Source organism: Chiloscyllium punctatum, chromosome 36, assembly GCF_047496795.1.
Source record: "Chiloscyllium punctatum isolate Juve2018m chromosome 36, sChiPun1.3, whole genome shotgun sequence".
NCBI lineage: Eukaryota > Metazoa > Chordata > Chondrichthyes > Orectolobiformes > Hemiscylliidae > Chiloscyllium > Chiloscyllium punctatum.
Genome location: NC_092774.1, coordinates 3944954 through 3969626, shown reverse-complemented (window position 1 = coordinate 3969626; position 24673 = coordinate 3944954). Strand labels below are relative to the sequence as shown.

General features: G+C 46.4%; 1 long non-coding RNA gene across 1 annotated transcript in view; it reads left to right on the top strand.

The window, feature by feature from the left end:
- The window catches only part of LOC140460187 (uncharacterized), a 94588-nt gene extending 73659 nt beyond the window's left edge, over positions 1–20929 (top strand). Inside the window, exons 5-6 of the long non-coding RNA XR_011953900.1 lie at positions 4887–5032; positions 18610–20929. This is a non-coding gene — a long non-coding RNA (uncharacterized lncRNA). The remainder of the gene's footprint in view (positions 1–4886; positions 5033–18609) is intronic.
- The last annotated feature ends 3744 nt before the right edge of the window (positions 20930–24673 follow it).

Genomic DNA, 24673 nt, shown 5'->3' with positions numbered 1-24673 from the left:
TTTAAATCTTTCAAATCAACACAAGTCTGACCTGGTTCCTTCTTTATGTTTCTGAACCACTGTCTATATGCTTCTGGAACCATTTCATAAGCACTCAAACTAGTCTTTTTGACATCTGCATCATATCTTGACCCCTCATCTGACAGCACTGCATACACCTCACTAACTCTGCCTATCAGCTTAGTCTGAATGAGCATTACCCACAAGTTCTCTCACCGCTCCATCGGCCCCGCCAATTTTTCAAATTAAATGAAGAAGGCTTCATCATCTTTCTCATCAAAATGTGGCAATGTTTTAACATATTTGTACACATCACTACCTTCTCTCTTCATCTCCATCCTGTTAACATGACTTTCCTGTCTAATTCACAACTTTGGAAGTTCAGATTCTCTCTCCTTTGCTCTTTCTTTTTCTCTTTGCTCAGCTAAGTCCCTTCTCTCCCTTCCTTTTCCCTCTAACATGGCTCTTCATTCCTTTTCTTTATCTTCTAACTCTGTTTGCCTCAGTTTTAATTGAAGTTTTTCTAACTCTATTGCACTTGTCTGTTTCTCTGATACCCCTCAGGGTTTGACCAACTCCATTACAATGTCAGCTTTACTTTTGTCCCTGGTTACACCCAATTCTAACCTGTTTGCGAATTCTAAAAGAATGTCCTTCCTTTGTCTTTCTAAACATTCTTGGTAAATTTTCACATGAAAAGGTCCCTTTGATAGAGTGTTTTCTTAAAGGTACAGTATATGTTTTCAACTTCAGAACATATATATCCTCTCTCATACTCACACTCTCAACCTCTCTCACGCACAGTCACACACTCACTCCATGTCTTTTTCACACGCACTGACTCACTCTCTCTCACACACTGACTCTATATCTCACAAACACACACTCTCAAACACAATCCCACACACACTCTCAACACACACACTCACATACACTCAGTCTCACACGCATGTTGGCTGTTGTCTCACTAAATGCCTTAATCATCACAGCAAGACTCCCTCAATGTTGTGCCCTACTTCCCCAACAATATAGACAAGCTCACCATTGAACAGCCTCATTGTTGGCTGTAAGAGTGAAAGCGAGTATGTGTGTGTATGTCTGTGTGTGCTCTCAGTGTTTTACACAAGCTCAACATTTTTATTTTGTGGTGGTTTCTGTATACAATGACAAAAACCCAATCGAGGGGTTCTGGGTGGTTTACTTACAGGGATGAGTTACAGGCAGAAATCTATTCGAGGGAACTGTCGATTCAGTGTTAACTCTGAAACCCACAATTATTTCCAATCTCTTACTGTGCTATCAACATTTTACCCAAAGTTGTGGAAGCAACAGCATGATCATGTGATGCAGCATCACTTCCTTTGATGATGTGTGCTGTGTCTGATTAGCATATTACACTATCAGAAGTGACAAAATATTCTCCAAATCCCAAACTCAGGTTGTTTCTGTAAATGGTGAACAACAGTGTTCCTAGCACCGTTCCTTGTAGAATATCACTTCCCAGCATTTGTCAATCTGAGTAACATCCTTTAACCACTATTCGTGGTTTGGTTTAGTAGCCAACTTGTTTTCTATTCTGTTGTTGGCCTTTGATTTACACCATTTGGTCTTTGCGATTTTGTATCATCTCGCAGACCTTTTGTAACTCCAAATGTATTACATTGAGTACATTAATCTTATAGACAATAGACAATAGACAATAGATGCAGGAGTAGGCCATTCTGCCCTTCGAGCCTGCACCGCCATTCAATATGATCATGCCTGATCATTCCTAATCAGTATCCTGTTCCAGCCTTATCTCCATACCCCTTGACTCCACTATCTTTAAGAGTTCTATCCAATTCTTTCTTAAATGAATCCAGAGACTGGGCCTCCACTGCCCTCTGGGGCAGAGCATTCCACACAGCCACCACTCTCTGGGTGAAGTAGTTTCTCCTCATCTCTGTCCTAAATGGTCTACCCCGTATTTTTAAGTTGTGTCCTCTGGTTCGGCACTCCCCCATCAGTGGAAATATGTTCCCTCCTGCCAGAGTGTCCAATCCTTTCATAATCCAATACGTTTCAATCAGATCCCCTCTCAGTCTTCTAAACTCAAGGGTATACAAGCCCAGTCGCTTCAGTCTTTCCGTGTAAGGCAATCCTGCCATTCTAGGAATTGACCTCGTGAACCTACGCTGCACTCCCTCAATAGCCAGAATGTCTTTCCTCAAATTTGGAGACCAGAACTGTACACAGTACTCCAGGTGTGGTCTCACCAGGGCCCTGTACAGCTGCAGAAGTACCTCTTTGCTTCTATACTCAATCCCTCTTGTTATGAAGGCCAGCATGCTATTAGCCTTCTTCACGACCTGCTGTACCTGCATGCTTGCCTTCATTGACTGGTGGACAAGAACACCCAGATCTCTCTGAACAGCCCCTTTACCTAATTTGATACCACTGAGGTAGTAATCTGCCTTCCTGTTCTTGCCACCAAAGTGGATAACCAGACATTTATCCACATTAAACTGCATCTGCCATGCATCTGCCCACTCACCTAACTTGTCCAGGTCACCCTGTAATCTCCTAACATCCTCATCACATTTCACCCTACCACCCAGCTTTGTGTCATCAGCAAATTTGCTAATGTTATTGCTGATACCAACTTCTATATCATTTACATATATTGTAAAAAGCTGCGGTCCCAGCACGGATCCCTGCGGTACCCCACTGGTCACTGCCTGCCATTCCGAAATGGAGCCGTTAATCACTACCCTTTGTTTCCTATTAGCCAACCAATTCTCTATCCAATCTAGTACTTTGCCCCCAATCCCGTGCGCCCTAACTTTACTCACTAACCTCTTGTGTGGGACTTTATCAAAAGCTTTCTGAAAGTCCAGGTACACTACATCCACTGGATCTCCCTCGTCCATCTTCCGAGTTACATCCTCAAAAAATTCAAGAAGATTAGTCAAGCAGGATTTCCCCTTCATAAATCCATAGGACTCTGTCCTATCCTGTTACTATTATCCAGATGTGCCGTAATTTCATCCTTTATAATAGACTCCAGCATCTTTCCCACCACTGAGGTCAGACTAACTGGTCTATAATTTCCTGCTTTCTCCCGCCCACCCTTCTTAAAAAGTGGCACAACATTAGCCGCCCTCCAATCCTCAGGAACCGACCCCAATTCTATTGAACTCTGGAAAATAATCACCAGCGCATCCATGATTTCCCGAGCCACCTCCTTCAGTACCCTGGGATGTAGACCATCAGGTCCCGGAGTCTTATCAACCTTCAGACCTAACAGTCTCTCCAACACCAAATCCTGGCAAATACAAATTCCCTTAAGTTCAGGTCCTTCAGCCACTGTTACCTCAGGGAGATTGCTTGTGTCTTCCCCAGTGAACACAGATCTGAAGTACCCATTTAATTCCTCTGCCATTTCTTCGTTCCCAGTAATATATTCCCCTGCTTCTGTCTTCAAGGGCCCAATTTTTGTCCTAACCATTTTTTTGCCTTGGACATACCTAAAAAAGCTTTTACTATCCTCCTTTATATTCTTGGCCAGTTTACCTTCGTACCTCATTTTTTCTCTGCGTATTTCCTTCTTACTAATCCTCTGTTGTTCTTTAAAAGCTTCCCAGTCCTCCGTTTTCCCACTTATCTTTGCTAAGTTATACTTTTTCTCTTTTAACCTTATATGTTTCTTAACTTCCCTCGTCAGCCACGGCCGCCCATGTCTCCTCCTGGGATCTTTCTTCCTTTTAGGAATGAACTGATCCTGCAACTTCTGCATTATACACAGAAATATCCGCCATTGTTCCTCCACGGTCTTCCCTGTTAAGGTATTGAACCATTGAACTTTGGCCAGTTGCTCCCTCATAGCTCCATATTTCCCTTTATTCAACTGAAATATTGTCACTTCAGATTGTACCCACTCGCTCTCAAATTGCAGATTGAAGCTTATTGTATTATGGTCACTACTTCCCAATGGCTCCTTCACTTCGAGGTCACTGACCAATTCTGGTTCGTTACACAATACCAGATCCAGAATCGCCTTATCCCTGGTCGGCTCCAGCACCAGCTGCTCTAAAAATCCATCCCTGAGGGACTCCACAAAGTCTCTTTCTTGAGGCCCGATACCATCCTGATTCTCCCAGTCTACCTGCATGTTAAAATCCCCCATAACAACTGTAGTAACATCTTTGCGACAAGCCAATTTCAGCTCCTGATTCAACTTACCTCCAACATCCAGACTACTGTTTGGGGGCCTGTAGATGACTCCCATGAGGGTCTTTTTACCCTTAGTGTTTCGAAGCTCTATCCACACTGACTCTACATCCCCTGACTCCAAGTCCCCCCGCGCAAGGGACTTGGAGTCAGGGGATGTACTTGTCGGCACTTTCTGGGACTTCTTCAAAGAATGCAATCTGGTTGGTTAAGAGTTTTGTTATTTTATTCCTTGCTGACTGCACTTTGTGATATTTTTAGTTGACATGTTTCTGTTAGATTTCTGAAGGAGTTACAGAAATGATAAGAATACACGACAACAAATATAGGTTTATAAATTCAAGCAAAGGGAACAGGCTCAGAGAATGAGCAAAAAGCTGACGTGATTAGTATTTTTAAGACTGGAGATAGATTGAAAGCTTCATAAACCTCTCAAGGACCTGCTCCCACTTTCGAGCAGCACAATGATTGTTTATGATTAATATGTGACAGATGTCCGAAACTCAGTGATAACATCAAGATCAGTTCCTTCTCCTTCCACTTCCTCTCAGAGATCACAGTCAGGTTTAATCTGAGCAGGGGGACCTCCCAGAGGGACTTGGTTACTAAAAGGAATAAGTACATTGATACTGATATGAAAATCAAATTCTGATTTTATTCTTTGCTCCAACAAACAGGTATATATTTACTGAAAGGTGACAGACCGGCAGAACTGAAACTAATTACAAAAGACCTCCAACATCATGGCTTTAACCTCACATCAGAATGGTTAGAGCCTGCGATGAACATTCAGATTCTTTTGTGAAACATGTCCACGAGGAAGGTATGAATAGGAAATTGGACTATTGCACAGAGAATTTTATCGTCTGTTAAGTTCAAGATTTTTAGTTTATGTAAAGAAGGTTCTCAGAAAAATGTGTCAGCACAATTAGTGTCTGACTGTACACGGACTGAGGGAACAACACAAACACACATTTATCGTGGGAGACAGTACACAGATTGAGGGAACGTTAGAGAAACATAGTGACAGTATGGGAACTGTGCACTAATTGAGGACACTATGCAGGAGCACAGTTACACAGTGGGACTTTATACAGGTTGAAAGAATGCTCCAGAAATACTTAGTATGGGACTGTATGCCGAGTGAGAAAGCTGAACAGAAACACAGTTGCAAGATTGTTCAGTGAGAGCGAAGTACAAATACATGGTTACAGTGCTGACTGTGCACGGAGTAAATGAACTATGGAGAAACATTTACAATGTGGGACTGCACAGAGTGAGGGATACTTTAGTATATCAGTGACAGCATAATTGTACACAAAGTGAGGGGCTCTACAAAAACACAGTTACAGTGTCAGACCCCAATCGGAATGCGAGAAGTCGACAGAAACACAGTTAGAAGATGGGACTATACTTTCAGGATTCACTTGAGTGTGTAGTGGATATCAAGCCCTCTACTGGAGTAAGTACAAAGTTCCAAATGTTAAAATAACTACACAGAATTTCCTATTTCATCTGATTAACAGATCCAAGTAGATAGAAAGTATGGACCAAGTTTTTGTCCTGAGCAAGAAGTCAGAAAGATTGTAGCTACAGATAAACATCTGTGTATAACACAACAAACTAAAACTCCAATCCCCTTATAAACTCCTCCTTAAACTCACAGTCAGAAAAACAGACAGGGAAAAATAGGTTTCAGACATAGGAATACCTGTAAACATTTCAGTGGTTCCTATTAACAGATTGTTGAGGTGATCCTTATGATTATTATACCAGTTAGAATGTTGCTTTTCAATCATATTTCTGCAAAAGTTTCCACTGTTTTGCACGAGACACAAAGTGCATGGTTCACTGATAAAAGGGCTGTGACGTTTCAGTTAAAAGTCACAGCTTACAACAACCGCTGAACGAAAGAGGAACAGATTTTCATGTTTAAAATGGGTTGGAACTGGAGAGACCAGAGAATCAACTCCCATGGAGATCAAACAACTTCTCTCTGTGACGTGTTTCCACCCCAAAAGGTTCAGTTCCCAGAAAACTAATGACACAGTTGTTGGTAGGCAAAAGGCTTTTGCCACCGATAACTGGTCACTAGTCCATAGACCACTACATAGAAACATAGTTATGTGTGGAACTATACACAGAGTAAGGGGATTCTACAGAACATAGTTGTATTGTGGGACTGTACAGGTATCGAGGAAACTGTATACAAGCATAACAGAAACCAGTGTGGTGCTTTCCACAGATTGAGGAGATGATACAGAAATACATTTTAGGTCATGACTAGCACAAAAGAAGTTGTCTATTGCTGTGTGATGTGAATGACTTTGGTTCCAGGACCTCGCAGCTGCAGTTCCTCATAATAGTGTCCCAAGCCCAACCATCTTTAAGAATGGCCTTTGCTCCATAGTTAGGAAAGAAGTGGTAATGTTTTCAGTTGATTGCACAATGTATAACAACCATTCATAACTACTCATACATTGCAGCAGTCCATATCCTTACGTAGCAAGATCTGAACCACATTCTCTCTTGGGTCGTGAAGTAGGAAGGAACTTTCACATGAGTGCCAGGCAATGACCATTTCCAACAAAGGAGACCAGAGCTGTCTCCCCCTCACATCCAATCTCATTATCATCATTGAATCCCCCACTATTAATGTCTTGGAGTTACCACTGACCAAAACCGACTGGACCATCCATCTCAATACTGTGTCTCCAAGACAAGATCAGATGATGGGAATTCCCTCACGAGGAGCTGTCATGGAAAATAGCAAATTTCTTTCCCCTATGGTCATCAGTAAACCAGATGGATTTTCTTCTGAGGATCGACAGTGGTTACATGGTCATCATTAGGTCAGATTTTGATTCCAGATATTTCTTGGGGTTGTCTGCCATGGTATCTGGGATTATATGACCCGAAAACATTACGCTGGGTTTCTGCATTGTATCAGGGGAGGTATATTGGTAATGTCACTGGGCCAGTAATCCAGAAATCCATTATTAATGTTCTCAGGACATGGGGTCCAATCCCACCGTGGGACATTGTGAAATTTGAAATGATTAAAAATCTATCATAATAATATACCAATGGCGATCATGTAACCTCTCTCCTTTGTAAAAATCAATGTGATTCACTAATGGCCTTTAGTGATGGAAATCTGCCATCCTTGACCCCAGGGCAATTCGGAATGAGCAGTAAATGCCAGCCTAGCAAATGATGACCACATCCCACAAACAAATACAAATATAAAAATACAAGTCCGGTATGATCACCCCCACCTCCTCCCAGTATATGTGACCCCACTATGGTGATCAGCGATTTTAATAATGGGATCAAAAACACCAGATCCAAATATTCTTTGCACAGAAAGATAAGCAGCACTGGAAATAAAACATCAGGAAGCATCAAATTAGCAAGAAATAATAGACCAAACTATGGCAAATAAACTCCAATGTTGGCAATTGTGTGGTCATCCACTTCAGAACCAGAACGGGTAGATCTGAATACTTTCAAAACAGTGATAAGCTAGGAACACTGATGGTACAAAGACTCATAGGGATTCATACACATAGATAATTAAAATATCATCATCAGTTCCAGAAAATAACAAAACATGTTTAAAAGAATGTTAGAGTTTGCGACTAAATGCTATATTTGAGAAAGCCAGGTGGTGGAGGATAAAACTGGAGCCATATTGTTACACTTACCGCGATACACATCCTCCCTCTTTCCCATCCTCCCTCATCCTTATCCTCCCACATCCCCATCCTTCCTCATCCCCATTCTCCAACATTCCCACCTCATCTCATCCCCATCCTCACTCTTCTCTGTCCTTTCTCATTCCCATCCTCCTTCATCCCCATCCTCCCACATTCCCATCCACTCTCATCCCTTTCTTCCCTCATCCCCATCCTCCCTCATCCCATTCCTCCCTCATCACTATCCTCCCTCACCATCCTCCCTCATTCTTCTTCTCCGAGATCCTCATTGTCTGTCATCCCATTTCTCCTGGATCTCCATCCTACCCCATTCCCATCCTCCTATATCCCCATCCTCCTTCATCCCCATCCTCCCACATGACTATCCTCCCTCATTCCCATCCTCCCTCATCGCCATCCTCCCACATTCCCATCCTCCCACATCCCCATCCTCCCACATCCCCATCCTCCCACATCCCCATCCTCCTACATCCCCATCCTCTCTCATCCCCATCCTCCTACATCCCCTTCCTCCCTCATCTCCATCCTCCTACATTTCCATCCTCCTACATCCCCTTCCTCCCTCATCTCCATCCTCCTACATCCCCATCCTCCCTCATCCCCATCCTCCCACATCCCCATCCTCCCTCATCCCCATCCTCCCACATCCCCATCCTCCCACATCCCCATCCTCCCACATCCCCATCCTCCCTCATCCCCATCCTCCTACATCCCCATCCTCCTACATCCCCATCCTCCCTCATCTCCATCCTCCTACATCCCCATCCTCCCTCATCCCCATCCTCCCTCATCTCCATCCTCCCACATCCCCATCCTCCCTCATCCCCATCCTCCCTCATCCCCATCCTCCCTCATCTCCATCCTCCTACATCCCCATCCTCCCTCATCCCCATCCTCCCTCATCTCCATCCTCCCTCATCCCCATCCTCCCACATCCCCATCCTCCCACATCCCCATCCTCCCTCATCCCCATCCTCCCACATCCCCATCCTCCCACATCCCCATCCTCCCACATCCCCATCCTCCCTCATCCCCATCCTCCTACATCCCCATCCTCCTACATCCCCATCCTCCCTCATCTCCATCCTCCTACATCCCCGTCCTCCCTCATCCCCATCCTCCTACATCCCCATCCTCCCACATCCCCATCCTCCCTCATCCCCATCCTCCTACATCCCCATCCTCCCACATCCCCATCCTCCCTCATATACTTTCTGTGGAATGTGGACATTGCCAGGCTGGCCTGCATTTCTTGCCTGTCCCTAGTTGCCCCCTTGAGAAGGTGGTGGTGAGCTGTCTTCTTGAACCGCTGCAGTCCACCTGCTGTGGTTGACCCACAATGCCATTTGGGAGTGAATTCCCGGATCTTGACCCAGCGACACTGAAGAAACGGTGATATATTTCCAAGTCAGGATGGTCAGTGGCTTAGAGGGGAACTTGAAGTTGGTGGTGTTCCCACATATCGACCTGAACACGTGATGGTCTCCATTTCGTCATTAAAACTTCCATTTTAAGATCCTAACATTCTGGGACACACTCAGATCCTGCTTCTGTGTACGCTTTTTGATACAACTGCTTTGTTGTAATTTGACTAACCTCTCTGAACTAAAAATATCCACTTTGTCCTCCACCTGTTTCTGTTTTTTTTTCTCAGCCATTCAATCAAACAACGTTTCTGATAATTGAACTTTAATTTCCTTATCTTTATTCTTTGATTTCCCTCCTATTTTAACCTGTGGCTTTGTGACCTTTTTACCACAGAGTCAGGAGAATTCCCAGGATATACTGCCTGTAACATCTTACTGCCTGATTTTCCACAGGCCTTTCAACCACAATAGGTATCACTCCCACCTGTGATCCAGCTGTATCATACCTGAGGATAAACTGGATTAGAGAATCTCACCCTGTTATAAACGATCTGCATTATCTTCAAAGACATCTCATCCTCCTTTACGACCTGAGCATTTCTCTTTTCCCCAGTTTCTATCCCTCACAGATTGGAATTGATGCTCAAAGTGAAACTTTGATTTTAACTGGGGTTAAATCGGGGTTAGAGCCCCCGGGGTGAAATCGGGGTTAGAGCCCCCCAGGGTTAAATCGGGGTTAGAGTCCCCAGGGTTAAATCAAGGTTACAGCACCCCAGAGTTAAATCAGGGTTAGAGTCCCCAGGGTTAAATCAAGGTTAGAGCTCCCCAGAGTTAAATCGGGGTAAGAGTCCCCCAGGGTTAAATCGAGGTTAGAGCCCCCCAGGGTTAAATCGGGGTTAGAGTGCCCCAGGGTTAAATCAAGGTTACAGCACCCCAGAGTTAAATCGGGGGAAGAGTCCCCAGGGTTAAATCAAGGTTAGAGCTCCCCAGAGTTAAATCGGGGTTAGAGTCCCCCAGGGTTAAATCGGGGTTCGAGTCCCCAGGGTTAAATCAGGATGAGAGCCCCCAGGGTTAAATCAGGGTTAGAGTCCCCAGGGTTAAATCGGGGTGAGAGTCCCCCAGGGTTAAATCGGGGTGAGAGTCCCCAGGGTTAAATCGGGGTGAGAGTCCCCAGGGTTAAATCGGGGTGAGAGTCCCCCAGAGTTAAATCGGGGTTAGAGTCCCCCAGGGTTAAATCGGGGTGAGAGTCCCCCAGGGTTAAATCGGGGTGAGAGTCCCCAGGGTTAAATTAGAGTGAGAGCCCCCAGGGTTAAATCGGGGTTAGAGTCCCCGGGGTTAAATCAGGGTGAGAGTCCCCAGGGTTAAATCGGGGTTAGAGTCCCCCAAGGTTAAATCGGGGTTAGCATCCCCATGGTTAAATCGGGGTGAGAGTCCCCCAGAGTTAAATCGGTGTTAGAGTCCCCCAGGGTTAAATCGGGGTTAGAGTCCCCCAGGGTTAAATCGGGGTGAGAGTCCCCAGGGTTAAATCAGAGTGAGAGCCCCCAGGGTTAAATCGGGATTAGAGTCCCCGGGGTTAAACCAGGGTGAGAGTCCCCAGGGTTAAATCGGGGTTAGAGTCCCCCAGGGTTAAATCAGGGTTAGAATCCCCAGGGTTAAATCGGGGTGAGAGTCCCCAGGCTTAAATCGGGGTTAGAGTCCCCGGCGTTAAATCGGGGTGAGAGTCCCCCAGGGTTAAATCAGGGTGAGATTCCCCAGGGTTAAATCGGGGTTAGACTCCACAGGGTTAAATCGGGGTTAGAGTCCCCCAGGGTTAAATCAGGGTGAGAGTCCCCCAGGGTTAAATCAGGGAGAGAGTCCCCAGGGTTACATCGGGGTTAGAGTTCCCCAGGGTTAAATCGGGGTGACAGTCCCCAGGGTTAAATCAGGGTGAGAGTCCCCCAGGGATAAATCGAGGTTAGAGTCCCCAGGGTTAAATCGGGGTGAGAGATCCCAGGGTTAAATCGGGGTGAGAGTCCCCAGGGTTAAATCGGGGTTAGAGTGCCCCAGGGTAAATCGGAGTGAGAGTCCCCAGGGTTAAATCGGGGTTAGAGTCCCCCAAGGTTAAATCGGGGTGAGAGTCCCCCAGAGTTAAATCGGGGTTAGAGTCCCCCAGGGTTAAATCGGGGTTAGAGTCCCCCAGGGTTAAATCGGGGTGAGAGTCCCCAGGGTTAAATCAGAGTGAGAGCCCCCAGGGTTAAATCGGGGTTAGAGTCCCCGGGGTTAAATCAGGGTGAGAGTCCCCAGGGTTAAATCGGGGTTAGAGTCCCCCAGGGTTAAATCGGGGTTAGAATCCCCAGGGTTAAATCGGGGTGAGAGTCCCCAGGCTTAAATCGGGGTTAGAGTCCCCGGCGTTAAATCGGGGTGAGAGTCCCCCAGGGTTAAATCAGGGTGAGATTCCCCAGGGTTAAATCGGGGTTAGACTCCACAGGGTTAAATCGGGGTTAGAGTCCCCCAGGGTTAAATCAGGGTGAGAGTCCCCCAGGGTTAAATCAGGGAGAGAGTCCCCAGGGTTACATCGGGGTTAGAGTTCCCCAGGGTTAAATCGGGGTGAGAGTCCCCAGGGTTAAATCAGGGTGAGAGTCCCCCAGGGATAAATCGGGGTTAGAGTCCCCAGGGTTAAATCGGGGTGAGAGATCCCAGGGTTAAATCGGGGTGAGAGTCCCCAGGGTTAAATCGGGGTTAGAGTGCCCCAGGGTAAATCGGAGTGAGAGTCCCCAGGGTTAAATCGGGGTTAGAGTCCCCCAGGGTTAAATCGGGGTGAGAATCCCCCAGGGTTAAATCGGAGTGAGAGTCCCCCAGGTTAAATCGGGCTTAGAGTCCCCCAGGCTTAAATCGGGGTGAGTGTCCCCCAGGGTTAAATCGGGGTGAGAGTCCCCAGGGTTAAATCGGGGTTAGAGTCCCCAGGATTAAATCGGGGTAAGAGTCCCCAGAGTTAAATCGGGGTTAGAGTCCCCAGGGTTAAATCGGGGTGAGAGTCCCCCGGGGTTAAATCGATGTGAGAGCCCCCAGGGTTAAATAGGGGTGACTGTCCCCCAGGGTTAAATCGGGGTGAGCGTCCCCCAGGGTTAAATCGGGGTTAGAGTGCCCCAGGGTTAAATCGGGGTGAGAGTCCCCCGGGGCTAAATCGGGGTGAGAGTCCCCAGGCTTAAATCGGGGTTAGAGTCCCCGGCGTTAAATCGGGGTGAGAGTCCCCCAGGGTTAAATCAGGGTGAGATTCCCCAGGGTTAAATCGGGGTTAGACTCCACAGGGTTAAATCGGGGTTAGAGTCCCCCAGGGTTAAATCGGGGTGACAGTCCCCAGGGTTAAATCAGGGTGAGAGTCCCCCAGGGATAAATCGAGGTTAGAGTCCCCAGGGTTAAATCGGAGTGAGAGTCCCCCAGGGTTAAATCGGAGTGAGAGTCCCCCAGGTTAAATCGGGCTTAGAGTCCCCCAGGCTTAAATCGGGGTGAGTGTCCCCCAGGGTTAAATCGGGGTGAGAGTCCCCAGGGTTAAATCGGGGTTAGAGTCCCCAGGATTAAATCGGGGTAAGAGTCCCCAGGGTTAAATCGGGGTTAGAGTCCCCAGGGTTAAATCGGGGTGAGAGTCCCCAGGGTTAAATAGGGGTGACTGTCCCCCAGGGTTAAATCGGGGTGAGCGTCCCCCTGGGTTAAATCGGGGTTAGAGTCCCCCAGGGTTAAATCGGGGTGAGAGTCCCCCGGGGTTAAATCGATGTGAGAGCCCCCAGGGTTAAATAGGGGTGACTGTCCCCCAGGGTTAAATCGGGGTGAGCGTCCCCCAGGGTTAAATCGGGGTTAGAGTCCCCCAGGTTTAAATCGGGGTGAGAGACTCCGGGGTTAAATCGGGGTTAGAGTCCCCCAGGGTTAAATCAGGGTTAGAGCTCCCTAGGGTTAAATTGGAAAGCCCAAGAGATGTGCTTGATTCTGTCCCACACACCTCCCCCCCCTGCGCCCCCCCCCCCAAAAACCGAAAGACGAGTCCAGAGGATTTCATTGATTTATTACAGGGACAATTCAAATGTATCTAGCCACACCTCAGGACCTCTTCAGTCTGTGCTGCTTGGCTCTGGCCCCAAGCGAGGGTTCGAGATGGAAACCCCAGTTGGGGGTTACAATGATTGGGAGGCCTTTTCCAGAGGTGTTCCCCAGCTCAGGGACCAGATCCTGGTGATTGGGGGGGGGGGGGGGCTCTCCAGAGAAGTCTGCAACAACACCAGGTATATATAATTAGGGTATTGGAGTGCAGCCCAAAGCAGGAGGAGGCCAGTTCAGATCGGCTTTGCTCCACATACTCCACCCATGTAGGGGACACCACTTGTCATGTAGGAAATCCCTCGCCCCAGCTTTAATGCACTACTATTACAATGTATCCCAGAGCGGGTAGCTACTGCTGTTCAAACCAATAATATGGATTGGCCGGATAACACCCGCCAACAAATGAGAAGAGCGCTCACTTATTACTGACATAGTCTGAAAGGCCCTAAACAGGCAACAGACAAGCATGAAATTATACAGCACCCTCCCCCCCCCCGCCCACCCCCTCACAAAGATTCTAATGTCCCTGTTACAGGCCCTGACTCCCTCAGGAACCACCCAATGGACCCCCACCCTTGTCCCAGGAGTGGGTCGCTGGATATGACCATACACATGCTGCTCACCCGAATGGCCTCAGTGCAATGTTTCATCGTTCCCCTGACACCCCTCCACCCACCCACTCTCCACAACTAACACGGCTGCCCTTGACCCTGTGGTGGCTACCGCCCCCCCCCCCCCACCACTTCACGGACAATGACACGGCCAATGCAGACCTGTTTTCACTGTGGTGTGGATGGTCATTGGTGGTGAGACTGCCCACTGTTACACCTGCGATACAGAACCCCAGACAGGGGATGAGTTTGCTCTGCTGCCCCCTTCCCAGTCTGATTATCCTCCTTTCAGCTCTACCCTGTCCTGTCTAAAGACCCCAAGGATGAACCGGTCGTCTGCTTGACTTTTGAGGATAAAGAAATCCCCTTCCTGATTGATACCGGTACCACTGCCTCAACATTTGAGACTTCCTGTGTGGGCTCACATACAGCTCTGTACACCTGAGTGGTCTAACTGGACAGGAAAGGCAGTGTCCCCAAACAGCACCACTCATGATTCAGTTTGGGGCCCCCCGTACCTGTGCTGTCCAATTCACTCAAACCCCTAATTTAGGCATTAACCAAGCAGGGAGGGATTTGTTGTGTGCCCTTCAGGTTAAGATTCTCTGCCTTAATGAGGGCGTTACAATTAGACAGAATTCGACCAACCGACAGTTCTGGGTCTATTGCACCCCCCAATGGTGGGCTGTCACATTACACCCAAAGGATTTTCCACCTCCTCTCCAAGTCCCTGATCCCCACGTAACCCTTTGTTACGATTCCACTGGAGCCTCCACTGAGCAGACACCTTTGTCCCCTTCCTCGAGTCCACTGTCACTGTTACTGTAACAAGACACATTGAAGGTAAGCAGGGAACCGCCTTCTTAGTAGACGTTCCTGTCCACCTCTTGTACCAACCAGGGCTGGTTTCTCCCCACATTACCTTATCTGGAAACGAGGGCAACAAAGTCAAGGCCCTGGGATTTTTAGCACACGGCAACAGTCAGACCCCAGGATCACTGACCAGACCCAAATGCTGACCAACAGGAAGTTAACTTGTTTCTCTAACCCTTACACTGTGGTGGGTTTACTTCACCACTACCAACCCCGACATGACCCCTCAGAAGGACCCTTTCCCGACCTCTGGTTGGCCTCTAAGCATGAAGTGGGGTGCACCTCTGTGGATCCTATCAAGATCCAAATTACACCAGGAGTAGAATTGCCTTCGATACCTCAATACCCCCCGGACCAGAAGCCAGAGAGGGAACATTAGCTTTGATCGACTCGTTCCTCCAACAGGGTGATCTAGTCCCCTGCCAATCGCCCTGAAATACCCCCATTCCACCGGTCCCAAAGCTAGGACACCCAGAGTGGAGGTTAGTGCAGGATCTCTGACAGATCGACAGAATAGTGCAGCCACTACACCCGGCCGTGTTGTACCCTGTGACCATTCTCAGCAATATCCCTGTCAGTGCCTGCGTTTCACCATCACTGACCTGCAGCATACTTTCTTTGCTCTCCCCCTGGCAGCTGAGTCTCAACATGTGTTTGTTCTCACCTTTAAGGGTCAGCAGCAACACTTGGACCTGAGGAGCTGCAGGAGAGTGTCCAGCCTAGGCAGGGGCTGGGGATGGGGTTAGTACCTGATCTCTACAAAGAATTTGCTTCTGTGGGTAAAATTTACTCAAAGAACAGGGCGAGAAGGGCAAGAAGTTATCATTTTGAGAGATACAGGATCTAACCAGTCGCTGATAGTAAGAGATAAGCTAATTCACACTCTGCTCATCTGTTCACCCGAGAATGTGGTCATTTGTGGGACAGATGGACAGAAATTTAGCGCTCCCCAATGTAAGATCAGGTTGGAGTTCCAACTCCAGACTGGGCAAGTAACAGTGGGAGTCATTGACAAATATAAGTTCCAGGAATTCAGTTTGTTCTTGGGAATGGTTTAGCAGGATCCAAGGTGGGAGTGACATCCCTTGTTATAGAGAAGCCCAAGGAAGACCAAGAAACTGAGGAGTTGAAACAGAACTATCCTGGTATTTTCCCAGTCTGTGTAGTAACCAGATCCCACGATCATAAATCACAGCATGAAGCAAAAACTAAAGAGAAAGATGAAGGAGTTGAGGTTCAGTTCGTGGACAGCCTGTTTGAGGGAATGGTGCAGGAAAGACCTGAACAGGGAGAGGGTCAGACAGAAGTGTTTACTCCTGAAAGGCTGAGGGACGTGCAATGGAAAGACAAGACGATAAAGGAGATATACAGTGGGAAACTCGATTATCCGAATGAGATGGGCGGGCACTATTTCGTTTGGATAATCGAATATTCGGAAAATCCATTAAATGCCTTTCCTCAGGAGCTTGGAGTTTTAAAAGTCTGTTTCCACGTTCAAGAGACTAGTAGCAGCAGACAACGCAGCCCCCGCCCGCCCCCAACACCGCTCCCTGGCTGCTCCCCCGTCTAACACTCCCCCACCTGCCCTCCCATCCTGCACTGCCCCCCAACCCAGTCTAACCCCACTTCCCGCCCCCCCAACCCCGCCTACCCCCAGAGCCCTGTCCAACCCCGTCCCTGCAACCCATCCAACCCCCGCCCCACAGAACCACGTCCAACCCTGAAACCAGGTCCAACCCTGCCCCCCAGCACAAAGTGCATGAGTCCCTGCCCCCATCGCAGCCCCCTGTCACCGCTCCCCTCCCCCGTCTACACCCAGCCCCTCTCCGGGGCATCTGGAGTGCACAGTCACAACAAGACTGTTGCTGCTGTAGTTGCCTTTGTGGGGTAAGTCTCCAGACAGAACACACAGACACACACACATATACACATACACACACAGACACAGACACAGACACAGACACAGACACACACACACACACACACACACACACAGACACATACACACAGACATACACACACAGACACACACACACAGACACACACACACAGACACACACACACACACACACACACACAGATACACACATACACACACACAGATACACACACACAGACACACACACACATACACACACACAGACACACACACACAGACACACACAGACACACACATACACACACACACAGACACAGACACACACAGATACACACAAACCACACACAGACACACATACACACACAGACACACAAAAACACACACACAGTCCCCTGTATTTGGATGTGTACTCCGAAAAAGATGCAGAGTACATTCCTGAGGGTTATTATCCGAAAGATAGAATCCTGAGATGGAAATGCAGACCACAGCAGGTTAGTGCAGAGGAGACATGGGCTGAAGTGCACCCGATTGTGATGCCGGTAGCATACAGAGATGTGGTGTTACGGGTAATACTTAAACTACCTGTCGGAGGTCACCGAGGGGTATGAGAGACTCAGGCTGAGGTACTAACATATTTTTAGTGACCTCAAATGCATAAGGAGGTGGTTAACTTTAGCTGTAATTGTCATACATGCCAAATGGGGAGGTAAGCCACAGGCGGTAATAATACAGCACCTTTGATGCAAATTCCCACATTTGAAGAACATTTTACACGGGTTATAATTGATTGTGCAGGTTCCCCTCCCAAGAACTAAAAGTGGGAACCAGTACTTGTTACCCGCAATGGATGTGTCTACCAGATATCTGGGGGCAATTCGAATACGGAATATCGAGGCAAAAAGGGTGGTAGAGGAGTTCGTAGCTTTCTTCACACAGTATGGGCTGCCCAGAGAGATTCAGTCGGACTAAGGGACAAATTTAACTGCTCGGCTGTTTAAGGAGGTTATGGGTAGATTAGATTTACAGCACTTTAAATCCTGAATCCCAGGGAGCATCAGACCCTGAAGACCATGTTGAGAGCATACTGGCAGGATTACCCGAATGATTGGGATACCTTTATCCCACTCGTTTTGTTTCGCATTTGAGATGCCCCAAATTAATCTACTCAGTTCAGTCCCATCAAGTTAATAGTCAGGCATGGAGTGAGAGGCCCTTTGAAATTAATTAAAGAAAAATTGACAGGACCAAAGTCAGAGATCTCATCCTTAGATTATGTATCGGAGGTGAGGGAGAGATTAAATCGAGGAGGTGAGTTAGCTAAACAGCACCTAAAGAGGGCACAGCATAGAATGAAGCAGGTGGTAGATACAAGCTCCGAGACTCGGGATGTTTTCCTGAGGGGATGATAGATGTGTTGGACTGTTACCAGTGATAGGAGGTCCCTTCAAAGCCAGGTTTCGTAGTCCCTATCAAATTGAGAAAAAGTTGAGTCAGGTGGACTATCTACTAAAGATGTCAGATAGGAGAAAACAGTATCAGGTATGTCATGTGAACATGTTGAAACCATATTATACTCGAGAGAAAGAACTGGAGAAACATGTGTTAGGAGCGGCACTGCAGAGAAAAGAATCAAATCCAGATGGGGTGGATTGGGGTGTGCCTCAAAATAGATGAAAATGAAGAAGTCCTTGAGGAGTGGGATAAGTTAGTAAACTATCTGTCTCAGGATCACAGAACGCAGTTAAAAGGTTTGTTACTGCAGTCCAAGGACATATGTAAGAATCAGATGGGGTGGACTCATGCTTTGTACATGAAATAGACATGGGGAATACTGCTCTGATAAAACAACACCCCTATTGACTTAATCCTTTCAAAGCCAGACCGGTCCAGAAGGAGGTGGAGGCCATGCTCGATAATGATATCATTGAACTGAGCCAGAGCGAGTGGAGTTCACCAATCGTCTTAGTTCCCAAATCGGATGGGACTCGACAATTTTATGTGGATTATCGGAAGGTCAACACTGTTACAAAATTGGACTCCTATCCAATTCCAACATTGAAGGACTGTATTGGGAACTTTGGACAAGCCAGCTGCATCGCCAAGTTGGACTTACTGCGCGGTCTTTACCAGAGTCAGCAAAAGAAATGTCTGTGTTTGTAACCCCAGATGGGCTGTATCAATTTAACATGATGCTCATTGGAATGACAAACACACCCGCCACATTCCAAAGACTCATGAACAGAGTTGTGACTGGGTTAACAAACTGTGTCGTCTGTTTGGACGATGTAGTGGTCTTTAGTAAATCCTGGAAAGTGCACATGGTACAGTTGGCAAAGCTCTTTAAATGACTATGAGAAGCAAAACTGATAATAAACTTGAACAAAGCTGAATTCACAAAAGTAGAGGTGACGTTCTTGGGAGATAACATTGGTCACGGAACACAAAGACAAAGGCTATCGAGGAATTTCCATGACCAATCTCTAAGAAAGAGGTGCTTCGATTTTTGATACTCAGCAGATTCTATTGGAAGTGTTTTCCTAACTTCAGCACTGTAGTGGCACCGTTAATTGTGTTGATGAAGAAGAACACAAAGTTTCAGTGGACAGAACAATGCCAGGAGGCATTCAATCGTTTGGAAGCAATATTAACCACTACACCAGTTTTAGCTACACCAAACTTTTCAAAACCTTTTAAAGTTGCCATCGATGCTAGTGACATAGGTGTTGGAACCGTACTACTACAGGAAGATGATGATGGGATTGAACTGGCACTTGGTTACTTTTCAAAGAAACTCAACATCCACCACAGGAAATGCTCCATGATCGAAAAAGAACAATTACGTTTGGTACTGGCCTTCCAACATTTTAATGTGTATGTGACAAACAATGTGTTGGATACAGTTGTGTACACGGATCACAATCTTCTTATGTTCTTGGAGCACTTTAAAAACAAGAATATGCAACAATTTCATTGGGGTCTTATGTTACAGACTTTTAATTTACATATCGTACATGTTGTGGGTGAGAAGAATGTAATCGCAGATGTGTTATCGCTGATTGAACTGATAAAGTATAGATGAGATTGATATTTATTCAATGTTATATTTATGTGGGAATAGGTTAATCTGAACTTTAATCAAAGTCATCTGTATGTCATGATATTGTAGTTAAGCATTAGAGAAAAAAATGAAACCATTCTTTCATTGTGATGGTTCATTATTTTCTGAAGGAGGGAGGTGTTACGAAGGTGTAGAGGTACTGTACATTTCAGAGTTGAAAGGCTAGCAAAACTGTCTGACACAGCACAAAGTGTTCTGAACAAGGTAACAATGTAACACACAGTCGACACAAATAGAGTAGCTGGGTTGCCATGAGACAAAAATAAATTCAAATTCGGCCAATCAGTTTAAATAATGCTCCAAGATACCAAAATCCAATCAAGTTTGAATTTTGTATTTTGATAATATTAAAACCAATGAAATGATCCAATGTTTTCGGATATGAAACCGGACATTTTGAACAGTTGAGAGAGAACTGCCAAAAGAACAACAGATGTAGGCTGCTAGTTTAAGAGGTCTCTGAGAGGTACCATTCAGGGGTAGGAGTTTGCACAGCAGAACATCAAAACCGACCTGGAGAGAATCTACAGAGGAAAATCTACGGAGGAAACTCAGCAAAGCTGAATGGTTTTGAAACATGATTGTTTTTGTGAATCTTAATCAGCATTTTTTTTATCAGACCAGCATTGTAGAGTGGGAGGTAAAAGATAGGTTTAAGAGAAAGGAGTTGGAAATAGTTGTTATTTTCAATATTCTCTGTTGGACTTCAAGATTAAAGTTGTTAATTTTTACTTTAAATAGTGACCTCTGGGATAACTCTTTGTCTCTCGAATTTTAAGATTACAGCATAGGGTGAATCTTTTCCGGTTTGAATTAACAGAGGTGTTTATCCCATGTCATAACACTTAAAGGAAGTTCTGGGATTTACATATTAAAGAACCGAAACTAGCAAACCCATTCTAAAAAATGAAAGACTTAATCTAGGTTTATTCAATATATCATTTCAGCTAGATGACACTGTAATCTTTTGCTATAAATTCTGTGTCTTATGATCCTGCTTCACAACCACCTGATGAAGAAGCAGCGCTTCAAAAGCTAGCACCTCGAAATAAACCTGTTGGACTATACCATGGTGTTGTGTGATGTTTAACCCTGACAAGACTCCTCAGTGAAGTTGACTCTTACCCATCTAAACGACAGCCCCGATCTGTTCAATCATGAAAACACCTGCCAATTCCAGGTGTAAACTGTCTCCAGTCAGCTTCCAATGGCATTTACATCCTTCCTTGAATAAGATGACCCATGACCATCAAAGGTAGGGCAGGCTCAAGGAAGCTGTTCCTGGTCTGGCTGGTCTGCAGCATCCCAGGGAGCCCACCTGAGAAGCTTTCCCCCCACAGGTTGGGTGGTTGGTCAGCCACTGGCAGGAGAGGGGGCCACACAAGGGAGGCTGGGCCATCCCACAAGGCCCCACATGGAGGAAAGGACTCGATCTGTTCCATGGGGAGACAGATCTGCATTGTTTCTGCCACTGCCCTATCCCTTCATTTCCTTACTTACCCTGGACCATTCGCCTCAAGGTGGGTTGGTCATGGGAAATGTAGTATTACAGGGATAGGGGAGGGGAAATGGAGGTCTGTGTGGGATGCTCTTCGGAGGGTCAGTATGAAACCGTTGGGCTGAATGGCCTGTTTCCACACTGTAGGCATTCTATGATGAAGAGTCAACTCAACTCGAAACGTTAGCTTCCTCTCTCTCTCTCTCTCTCTCCATGGATGCATGTCTGACCCACTGTGATATCCAGCATTTTTTTTGTTTTCAGTCCAAGACAGATTGTCTTTGTGAAAATCTGATAATATCCTCTCAGATCGGGCTGTGGTTACCACCTCGCCACAGATGGACAGGAAATTTGCGATCATTGTGGGAATTTGGGAAGTGGACCGTAGCCCTGTATCCTGAATGCTGCCCAGACCTTTGGGGAAGAAACAGACCATTTATACCCTTATCTGTTGGAACAGACTCTGGGAGATTGCCTGCAAAACCTCTTCCTGAGTGGGAGAGAACAATCATACTATCAGTCCTCTCCAGCACTCTTGCGAAGTCCCAAATAGACATTTTATGTTCTTGTGAATTTGATGATCTGCTATCCAGAACATGGGTCACAGAATCCCTAATGTGCAAGTACAAGCTATTTGACCCATCAATTCTGCACCGACCCTCCAAAGGGCATCCTACCCAGGTCCGCTTCATTCCATAACCCACATTTCCTATGGCTAACCCACCTAACCTGCACATCCCTGGATACTATGGACAATTCAGCATGTTCAATCCACCGAGACTGCACATAGTCATAGAATCACGGAGATGTACAGCACAGAAACAGACCCTTCAGTCCAACCTGTCCATGCCGGCCAGATATCCTAACCCAATCTAGTCCCACCTGCCAGCATCCGGCCCATATCCCTCCAAACTCTTCCTATTCATATACCCATCCAGATGTCTTTTAAGTGTAGCAATTGTACCAGCCTCCACCACTTCATCTGGCATCTCATTCCATACATGTACCACTTACTGTGTGAAAAAGTTGCCCCTTAGGTCTCTTTTATATCTTTCCCCTCTCACCCTAAACCTATGCCCCTCTAGGGCCAGAAAATAGACTTTGTCTATGTTTCCTATCCAGGCCCCTCATGATTTTATAAACCTCTATAAGGTCACCTCTCAGCCTCCAATTCTTCAGGGAAAACAGCCCTAACGTATTCAACCTCTCCCTGTAGCTCAAATCCTCCTTGTAACATCCTTGTAAATCTTTTCTGAACCCTTTCAAGTTTCACAACATCTTTCCAATACGAAGGAGACCAGAATTGCACGCAATAATCCAACAGTGGCCTTACCAATGCCCTGTACAGCCACAACACGCCCTTCCAACTCCTGTACTCAGTGCTCTGATCAATAAAGGAAAGCATACCAAACATCTTCTTCACTATCCTACCTACCTGCGACTCCACTTTCAAGGAGCTATGAACCTGCACTCCCAGGTCCCTTTGTTCAGCAACACTCCCTCAGACCTTACCATTAAATGAAAAAGTCCTGTTAATATTTGTTTTCTCAAAATGCAGCACCTCACACTTATCTAAATTAAACTCCATCTGCCACTTCTCAGCCCATTGGCCCATCTGATCAAGATCCTGTTGTACTCTGAGGTAACCCTCTTTCGCTGTCCACTACACCTCCAATTTTGGGGTCATCTGCAAACTTACTAACTATACCCCTTATGCTCACATCCACATCATTTATATAAATGATGAAAAGTAGTGGACCCAGCACCCACTCTGTGACACTCCACTGGTCACAGGCCTCCAGTCTGAAAAGCAATCCTCCACCACCACCCTCTGTCTTCTATATTTGAGCCAGTTCTGTATCCAAATGGCTAGTTCTCCCTGTGTTCCATGAGATTTAACCTTGCTAACTAATCTCCATTGGGGAACCTTGTCGAATGCCTTACTGAAGTCCATATAGATCACATCTACCGCTCTGCCCTCATCAAACCTCTTTGTTACTTCTTCAAAAACCTCAATCAAGTTTGTGAGACATGATTTCCCATGCACAAAGCCATGTTGACTATCCCTAAACAGTCCTTGTCTTTCCAAATACATGTACATCCTGTCCCTCAGGATTCCCTCCAACAACTTGCCCACCATCGACATCAGGCTCACTAGTCTATCGTTCCCCAATTAGATCCTGGCTGATTTGCATCCTGATTCCCACTGCTTGGTTCCATTTCCTCTCCCTTGATAACATCAGTCCATGTAGAGAAACATCCATCTCACTTTGTTCAGGTTTGTCTCTGCGAACCAGGAAATGCCCTTCACCCTGGCACTGGGCAGGCACTACAACTTTCTGAGCTCCTGGTCCCAGCTGTAAAGTTATAATATCCTGAGTCAAAGTCTGGGCATTGATCCAAAATCCAGCTTGATAAAGACATTTCTAACAATGCAGCGATAATCAGATTTGGTAGACTAGGGCCTGTGACTGGCCCGATCGATCAAAACCTGATACTAAAAGATCCATCAGACCTTACAAGGAAGCCTGCTGTAGTGGTATGGATACTCCATGGAGACCAGAAGGCATTCAACCTGGTTATGAGACAGTGAGTCACATTAAACAACTGATAGCAAAACTGATTTGTCTGACTTGTAATCTGGGATTGAGACCTTTCTTACTCACTCATGTAGCATGGACACCATTTATTACCCATCCCTAGTTGTCCCCTTGAGAAGATGGTGGTGAGCTGTCTTCTTGAACTGCTGCAGTCCACGTGATGTTGGTTGACCCACAATGTTCCTTCGGGAGGGAATTCCTGGATTCTGACCCAGCCACACTGAAGGAACGGTGATATATGTCCAAGTCAGGATGGTGATTGGCTTGGAGGGGAACTTGCAGGGGCTGGTGCTCCCATGTATCTGCTGCCTCTTGTCCTTCTGGATGGAAGTGGTTGTGGGTTTGGAAGGTGCTGTCAGAGAATCTTCGGTGAATTTCTGAAGTGATCTTGTAGATGGTGAACAATGCTACTTCTGAGTGTCATTGGTGGAGGGGGTGGATGTTTGTTGATGTGGTGCCAATCAAACATGTTACAGCACTTATATTGAAAGCAGTTGTGGTCCCCTATTCTCATAAGACAATATATGACAGGATTGAAAATTGTGACAGGGGTGGGGTGTTGGTCGGGGCAGTGGGTGGGGGGGTGGTGTTGACTAGTCAGCACAACCCTTTCAGCAGGACTTGAAATCAGACAGCAACTAGCTGGAGCTACAACCAGACAGACTTACTCGCACTATTCTCACTGAGGCTCACTGAAGGGTTTAAACTGGAAAGATGAACACCAAGTG